The sequence below is a fragment of the Physeter macrocephalus genome, chromosome 4 (genome assembly GCF_002837175.3).
Source record: "Physeter macrocephalus isolate SW-GA chromosome 4, ASM283717v5, whole genome shotgun sequence".
Lineage (NCBI taxonomy): Eukaryota > Metazoa > Chordata > Mammalia > Artiodactyla > Physeteridae > Physeter > Physeter macrocephalus.
In genome coordinates, this window is record NC_041217.1 from 6,835,739 (window position 1) to 6,845,430 (window position 9,692).

The window sequence follows — 9,692 nt, forward strand, 5'->3', positions numbered from 1 at the left end:
CAGTGAGAGGCCCACGTAACGCAAAAAAAAAAAAAAAAAAAAAAAAAAAAAATCATCTTGGATCTTGGGACCTTAAGAAACATTTATTTTTTGGCCCTATCTCCTGAGAATTTGATTCAGTAGATCTTCTAGGGGCCCAGGATTCTATATTATAGCGAACACCCAGGTGATAACCAATGCACACTTTCTGTGGAGACTGCTAAATCAAATCAATCAAAATGAGTAAAATTTCTATTCCCTTTTCTCTACTGCAATATGCAAAACTTCTGTAAATACCTCTGAAACTGGAAATAAAGGAGCCCATTGATTGTGTCTGTTTTTCTAGAACTTGCTCTCAATCCAGTGTACATTTTCAAAGATGAATTGAAATCAGAGGTTGTGAGAATACAATTTGAAGTAATAACTTTTCAAAGATGAAGGGAAAAATAATGTAGACCGAAAAATGTCATTCTCTTAATACCAATAACAATGCCTTATATTTTCACAGTGGTTTCTAGTTTTCAAAGCACTTTCAAATATTATTTCATTTGATTCTCACAATTGAATAAGGTTACAAATGGGATTTGTATTGCTCTTTCTACACCCCATGGGTGAAAAACTGAAGTAACAATACAAATGTACTTCCTGTCACCTTTTGGTTAGGGACCAAGTTGATCAGATGCTGCAGAGCACCTCTAGGGACATATATACAGAAACAGATGTAACATTTTTTTGTGGCAGATAAAAAACCTTGAAAGTCAGTGGCAGTCAGAATATTACCTCCTTTAGAGAAATGTTCTGAAAACAGTAAAATAATCCATCGATTTATAGAGAACTGAGCAGGAAAATTTATTTATTTATTTATTTTAAACTCTAGTGTTTTAAAAAAATTAATTAATTAATTTACTTATTTATTTTTGGCTGCGTTGGGTCTTCGCTGCTGCAGGCAGGCCCTCTCCAGTTGCGGCGAGCGGGGGTCACTCCCTACCGCGGTGCACGGGTCTCCCATCACGGTGGGCTTTCCCGTTGCGGAGCACAGGCTCCAGGCACCGCAGGCCTCAGCAGTTGTGACACGTGGGCTCAGCAGCTGTGGTGCACGGGCCCAGCTGCTCTGCAGCATGTGGGATCCTCCTGGACCGGGGCTCGAATCCATGCCCCCTGCATTGGCAGGAGGATTCTTAACCACTGCACCACAAGGGAAGCCCGAAAATTTATGTTTCAACAATAAAGAAGATAACTAGAAAATAAATCCATTTTGATATCAGTTTTATAATTAATAATTATGTTACTAAAGAAACATTAAAGATTGACAATAAATAGATTATATTTTGCATAAGTTGGTGATTTATGATATAGTTCTAATTATGACTTTTTGCATATCTACATATTCTGAGACTATATAGATGACTTTGTTCTGCTTATTTATTTTATAGTCAGTGTTAATGACTTGTTCTAAAGTGTAGTGGGAAAATAACTTGCACAAATTTGAATGATGAGGATTAAAATCTAAAATATAGTATAAATATAAAATATAATATAATTTAACATAATAAAAGTGATGGCAAAAAAAATTTTTACTCTATAGGTTTTTAAACAAAGTATATAATTTTTAATATAACCACTTGTTCTTAAATAAAATATATATTTCATAGGCTCATAATAGATCTACAGGTGGAAAGAATTTTAATACAAAATGACTGCATACAATAGTATTTCTAGGACATACTTTTTAAATATAAAATTAACTGAGGAATATTAGACTTCAATTATTTTATAGAATATTATTCAATAGTTTTTTAAAATTTATTTGCATTAATATTTGAACTCTTAGGAAAAAAAACAAATAAAAATATAATGGCATTGGACATGAAAGTAAAAGTGCTTTTTTAAAACTATTAATCAGTATTAAAAGATTCCTGGGGCTTCCCTGGTGGCACAGTGGTTGAGAGTCCACCTGCAGATGCAGGGGACACGGGTTCGTGCCCCGGTCCGGGAAGATCCCACGTGCCGCGGAGCGGCTGGGCCCGTGAGCCATGGCCGCTGAGCCTGCGCGTCCGGAGCCTGTGCTCCGCAACGGGAGAGGCCACAACAGTGAGAGGCCCGCGTACTGCAAAAAAAAAAAAAAAAAAAAGATTCCTGAAATAGCCCTAAAATTCAATGTCTGAAAAATTTGAACTGTCATAAAAATAACTCTGTTGATTTTCTCACACAATTTAAAACTATACAGATTAAAATTAAGACTCTCAAATATTTGAAACCATAAATGTCACATGTGATATAATTAAAGATAGCACACATATCTGGATGATATTTGCTGTGCCCTCAGGAATTCTGCGAATGCGTTAAATATGCCTAGGTTGCCATATTAACAAAATGTGGCTCTGTTAACCACAGGGCCCTAATACTCCAATTGCTGATTTAATAAAGCAGAAATTCTTCTTGCATCTGTTGACGTCTCAGTCAATTCAGTAGGCTGAGTTGATTTATTAACTAATGAATAACCAAGCTAGTATCTGAACTGTAGATTTATAAATTCCAGTTCAGTGTCCTTTCCAGTATACTCCTGTGGTTCAACTTCAGAACCAAAAATCAGGATGTGTTTTCCAATGCCACCCTCCCTATTATTTTAATCCAGATACCATTTTAACTTGCAATATTGTTATTGCATGGGAATTATCACACATCAATAAATTGTTAATGAGTCATTTTTTCCTACTAATTTCTGTTTCTTTGTGAAAAATTATATCTTCTTTACCTTTTTCATCTCAGACTGTACTGCCCTTTCTGGAATATAATAATTCAATAAATGCTTGTGGAATTAGTGAGTGAATAGAATTATGGAAATGAAACAGTGTATTTGCGAGAGGAATTAAAACTTGACAGTTCACATGATTCAATTACTGACAGAATTGGACTCTCTGCTCCCTGAGGACACTTGCTTGACCTCTCCCCTGTGACATCAATCACATGACTCCACATACCAGTCTGCTTTCCTCTCCTCTCTCATCCACTGGTTTATTGTTTATCAAAATCAAATCAACAGGATCAATCTCAAATTATTTTTCTTTTATGAAGCTTCTTCTGAATTTCTCTACCACCTGCTGTAATCATTTCCTCCATGAAGACCCAAAGTGATTATCACCATAAGAACTTGTTTATAGTCTTGCTTAGAAGAATTAACAAATATAATATATACCTTTGAGCGCTCGCCGTGTGTGCGCGCGCACACACACACACACACACACACGCATTATGGTTTATTAAATCTCCTTTATAGCAATTGTCTCATTTATTTCCACATTCTTCACACATCTAGCATTCTAATCGGACCTGCATTATTGGGTACTTAACAAAAAATGATAATAAAAAATTGTAATAGTTTTGCATGAGACTAAACATGTTTAAACATTTACTTTTATTTAAACAAGATAAATGCAATAGATTTTATTTTAAAATAGGTTTTAGAAATCTCTGAGTAAAACTGTATGGCTATTACATACAAGGAAAAATAATTGTTATCAATTACATATTATGTGGTTAAATATGATGATTTAATATGCTTTGTAAACAGCTACACAAACAACTATGGAGTTTTTATTTTAAATTACTGGTGCTGTGTTTTTATTTTTTTTTTCTGTATTTATACACATTTGCCAAATACCACTGTCCTTTTCCTATGCAGTACCTACATTCTTTTAGCAGATATTTAATCCCTCAGCTTTTTTCTTGGAATATCTTCACACTTTCCAATGACAAAAGTTTTGTATATTTAAGATGTCACAAAATCAATTTGGGGTTCTTTTATATCTCTACATATACTATGAATGATTTAGTTAAAATGAATTTAATTGTAAAATATTCACTTTGAGGGAATATAAAGGCATTCCCTTGTGATTTACATTCATTTTCCCTTAGTTATTTACCTTCTCCTACACTCATTTTTCAAAATTTAGGCTAATCATCACTTTTCTTAGATGTCTTCTTTCATCTTATTTAGTGTAGTATATACATAAATCTGCCCTGGGATCCCTTACAATTCTGTATATGCCCCCATGACTGCCCCCAAAACATTCCACGGCAGAACTAATTGGACTGTAAGCCCTATGGCAGTAGTGACTGGGGAGGCTTTGACAGTTAAGTTCACTCAAATGTATAGTTACTAAGCATAATATCTATAAATAGGTTTATTTTAGAAAATAATAAAATGGTTCTTCGATAGTGAAACATTTTGAAAGCTACTCTTACTTTTCTGCTTGACATGATAAAGCTATTCATTAGAATTCTAGCTCATCATGTTATTTAATCATGCTGCTTCCATTTATTTAAAAAGTATATTCCTGCCTAATTTAACTTATTAAAAATAAAAAAATTTATACAGACAGGAGATTTTTAAAAGTAAAAGGAGAACATGGTATTAGGAGAAAAATATATAGTTACATATAAAAATTTCTCATTTTGAGAATAAGAATCTCCAAGGAAAAGGGGAACAAATTTTTCAAAGGAGACATTTCTTCTACAATAAATCCTGAGATAAGTATCTTACTTGCAGTTGCATATAGAAAAGTTTGAAACACGGCATAATCAATGACCTCAGCAGAAACAGAAATTTGTTTTTATTTTTATTTTATTTTATTTTATTTATTTATTTATTTTGGCTGTGTCAGGTCTTAGTTGCCTCATGCGGGATTTTCGTTGCGGCACATGGGCTTCTCTCTAGTTGTGGCATGCGGGTTTTCTCTCTCTAGTTGTGATGCACAGGCTCCAGGGCACATGGGCTCTGTAGTTTGAGGCATGCAGGCTCTCCTATTGAGGCCCGTGAGCTCAGTAGTTGTGGTGTGTGGGCTTAGTTGCCATGTGGCATGTGGGATATTTGTTCCTGACCCGGGATCGAACCCCTGTCCCCTGCAATGGAAGGCGGATTCTTCACCACTGGACCACGAGGAAGTCCCAGAAATAGAAATTATAGAGATATGTTTGTGGTCCCTTTTGCTTGAATTTAGCGTAGAATATCAAACATAGCTCAGTTAATACAGAATTTAGGGATGAGTTGAATACTATGTTAACTTGACATTTTAATAACCCCATTTCCATCTACTCTTCAGCACTCAGGGACATCAAACCAACAGTTGCCCCCCTTCTGTCACTAATCTTACAATTTTCCCTCCATACTGACTCATTGATATACAAATACAGATATGTTAACTATAATCATAAAGTAAAGCAAGTCAAAACAAAGCTTTTATTATTTTCAGATCTTCCTTTAGATATATCATCATTATCTCCTTATCTTTACAGCAAAGCTCCTCAAAGCATTTCTTTACTAATTACTTCAGTTTCTCTATTTCAAACATCTCTTCAACTGAAATCTAATTATATTTTCTGTTCTATTTCCCATAACTAGACTTCAACAATTTTCTTCAAAGTCACTGCTGACCAGGATGCTCCCAGTTCCTAGGTCAATTCAGACCTCATCTACATGAGCCTTTCAGCAGCACCTGGCAATTTCTTTCCTTGACTTTGAGGTCTCCATCCTCCTTTGGGTTTTCCCTATCTTACTGGCAATTATTTTTATAGTTCCTCCTCCTTTCATTGAACTTTACATGTCATCTTATTAAGGATGTGTCCTTAAATTTCTTCTTTCCTTTAATAGTGGTGTGTGAATGGAGTGTCCTGCCTTTAAATACCATAAATGCCTACAAATCCCAAATAGTCCTAATTTCAAACACTGATGCTCACACCAAGTCTGAACTTGAGACTTATATATCCAGTTTCCTACTTGCCACCTCCCCTTGGATGAGTAATAAGAATACTTGGCTTAACAAGCCCCCAAACAGACTTCTCATCTACTCCTACCCTAAAATATATGTTTTAAACATATTCATTTTCACACTCTTCACTGTTATAAGAAATGGCAATTATATGCTTCAAGTGGGTCAGGCAAGTACACTATAAGAAAGAATAATTATAGGCTGATCTCATAAACTTACATGCAAATATCTTAAAACAGTTAACAAATTAAATCAAGCATTAAGGAGGATACCTCATGAACAAATGATGTTTTCTTTTAATTTGTTTTAGCATTTTATAACCATAAAGTACAATTCACCCCATTAGAAGAATGAGGTAGAAATATCATGTGATCTTATCACTGTAATAAGTATTTGAAAAACTCAACGCTCATTTAGAAGAGAATGGAAATTAATTACTTAAGATTTTCTGCCAATCTCTAAAGAATTGTGAAATATTCATATTAGAAACAAGGAAGGGCACTATCACTGTTTCCATTCATCATTGTACTTGAGGATCTAGCTTACAAAATTAGTCTAGAAACAGAAAGAAAATGAATAATGATTAGAAAGAAAGAAATAAGTGGCCTTATTTTTGTTTGAGATGATTGTGTATATAGAAAATACAAAGAAACCTGCATTAAAATTATTAACATAAATAAGTGAATTTGGTAAGTTTATGGCTACGTGTGTTCAATATTAAAAAACTGTATTTTAGTACAAAACAATTAGAAAATGTCTTAAAAGTACAAATGACATTTAAATAGCATCAAAAATATACATTATTTTTGAGTAAATATTTGAAAAGATGTGCAAGAATCTAACAGAGATTATATAGTCATTGTTTAGAGAAGTCAAAGGTGGTGAAAAGTCCATAGCCTATTATCGTTGATTAAAAAAACTAACTTAAATATGCTAATTTCTCACAAATTTATCTCTAATTTTCTTGCAATCTCAAATAAAAATCCTATCACAGTTCTTCATCAGACTGATTTAAAACGTTTCATAGAAAACAATCAACCAACAACAGTAGGAAAAAAACAGGAAAATAAACAAAGCAGGGGAGATTATATCTCAATATAGTAGGACTTATTTTATAAACTTTCCTTAATAAGTACACTGTCATATTGCCAAAAGAACAAGAAGAGAAAAATAACAACATATAAGAGCTAAAACTGTATGACTTCAGAGAATACAGGCAGAACTCAGAGACATTGCAGGTTCGATTTCAGACCACCACAACAAAGCAAATACTGCAATAAAGTGTATCACACACATTTTTTGGTTTCCCAGTGCATATGATAGTTGTGTTTACACTATAGTCTATTAAGTGTACAATAGGGTTATGTATGAAAAAACAATGTACTTACCTTTATTAAAAATAAGCTGTTGGAAAAATGGTGCCTATAGACTTGCTTGACACAGGGTAGCCACAAACCTGCAGTTTGTAGAAAACACTGTGTCTGCAAAAGGCAATAAAATGAAGTATGCCTGCATATCAGAGTATCTCTCCCTGGACTTGGCTAGAAAAAGGCCTTTTATGTGTGACAGCAACAACAGATGAATGGATAAAGAAGATGTGGTATATATATACAGTGGAATATTAGCCATAAAAAGGAAAGAAATCAGGTCATTTGTAGTGACGTGGATGAAACTAGAGTCTGTCATACAGAGTGAACTAAGTCAGAAAGAGAAAAACAAATATCATATATTAACACATATATGTGGAATCTAGAAAAATGGTACAGATGAACCTATTTCCAGGGCAGGAATAGAGACACAGATGTAGAGAACGGACATGTGGACATGGTGCACGGGGCGGGAAGGGGAGGGTGGGTTGAGTTTGGAGATTAGGATAGACATATACACTACCATGTGTAAAAGATAGCTAGTGGGAACCTGCTATAAAGCACAGGGACCTCAGCTCAGTGCTGTGTGATGACCTAGATGGGTGGGATGGGGGGCATGGGAAGGAGGTCCAAGAGGGAAGGAATATATGTATACATATAGATGATTCACCTCATTGTACAGCAGAAAATAACACAACTTTGTAATGCGAGTATACTTAAAAAAAAAAAGCATAAGCTGCAAAAGACAAAAACAGATATATTGGACTTCACCAAAAAAAGCAAAACAACTTTGTTCTTCAAATTACATCACCAAGACATTGAAAAGCAGCTCAGAGCATGGGTGAAACAATTTTCAAGTCAGGTATCTAAAAAGGAACCTGTGTCCAGATTGCATAAAAACTCTTACAACTCAATAAAGACAACCCAAATAAAACATCAGCAAAAGATCTTAGTAAAGATTTCTATAAGATGTGGAAATGACCAATAGAAACATGAAAAGATGTTCAATTAAACCTCACTATCCCATAGGGAAATGCAAATCAAAACCATACCAAAATACCACTTTACAGTCAGTATGATGGTCAACCAAGTGGAGAAACGTGAACCTTCATACAATGCTGATGGACTGTAAAATGAGGCAACAGCTTTGACAGTCTGACAGTTTCTCCAAAGGTTAAACATAGAGTTGCCACATGATCCAGCAGTTCCATTCCCAGGTATATACCTAAGAGAAATAAAAACATATGCCCACACAAAATCTTGCATTATTTTTAATAGAAAAAATGTTCAAAGAACTCAAATGTCCATCAACTATTGAAAGGACCAAAAAACAATGGAATATTATTGGGCAGTAATGAAATATGATACATGCAATAACATGGATGGACCTGTAACCTAACCTCAGAACCAGCTCCAAACTGGCCCTCTCCTCTTTCTAACAAGGTAATGAGTCGTTTTCCAGAGACAACAGAACAAAGCCTCAAGTCCTGCAGCTGAAGCATGAGCAAAGGAGGCAATTTTACCTCGAAGGACACCTGGAACCAAAGTTTCTCCCCTCCCCCCCAACAGAACCAAAGGATTGGGGCATGACCAGAACCTAAACAACAGAGTTGTAAGCCATAGCCACAATAATACTTCATAATAAGACTCTGTAGCCAAAAACGAACAAAAAAATCAACTTTTGTCTATCTTGCTCACATATCTCGTTTGGCAGTTAGTTTTGGATTCAAGTTTGGTTCTTATGAGTCTTGTTCTTCTTGAAGTGACCTTTATATTCTTACAGAAAGAACAGAAGCTTAAAAGAGAAAGTCTACCGAACAAACATGCTTGTGTTATGTGTGCTAATATCCCGGTGGATAAAGCAAGTCAGAGGAGTGAGTTCAAAGTCGAGAGTTGGGAAGTAAATCCAGTCTGTAGTGGAAGGTATAAGACATCTCGTGCTATAGGACATGGAAACAGAAAGTGGTGAATTAGGACAGTACTACCAATGCTATTTACTGTAATTAATCTCTCTCTTTCTCTCTCTCTCTCTCGTTCACACACACACACACACACACACACACATTTCCTGTTTAAAAAAGTAATGCATATAACAACCTTCAAAGGAGTAACAATATTTAAATGATTTAAAGAGAGTTTGGGGCTTTTAACGATGTGTCTTCATATATTCGTCTGTATTGGTGATCAACATAGGACTAAATTTACACAGCTATTAGCAGACACAAACAAAAATGACATTCAGTTGCCATAAAATACTACACCTCTGGATTTTTTTTTAACATCTTTATTGAGATATAATTGCTTTACAATGGTGTGTTAGTTTCTGCTTTATAACAAAGTGAATCAGTTATACATATACATATGTTCCCATATCTCTTCCCTCTTGCGTCTCCCTCCCTCCCACCCTCCCTATCCCACCCCACTAGGTGGTCACAAACCACCTAGCTGGTCTCCCTGTGCTATGCGGCTGCTTCCCACTAACTACCTATTTTACGTTTGGTAGTGTATATATGTCCGTTCCACTCTCTCACGTTGTCACAGCTTACCCTTCCCCCTCCCCATATCCTCAAGTCCATTC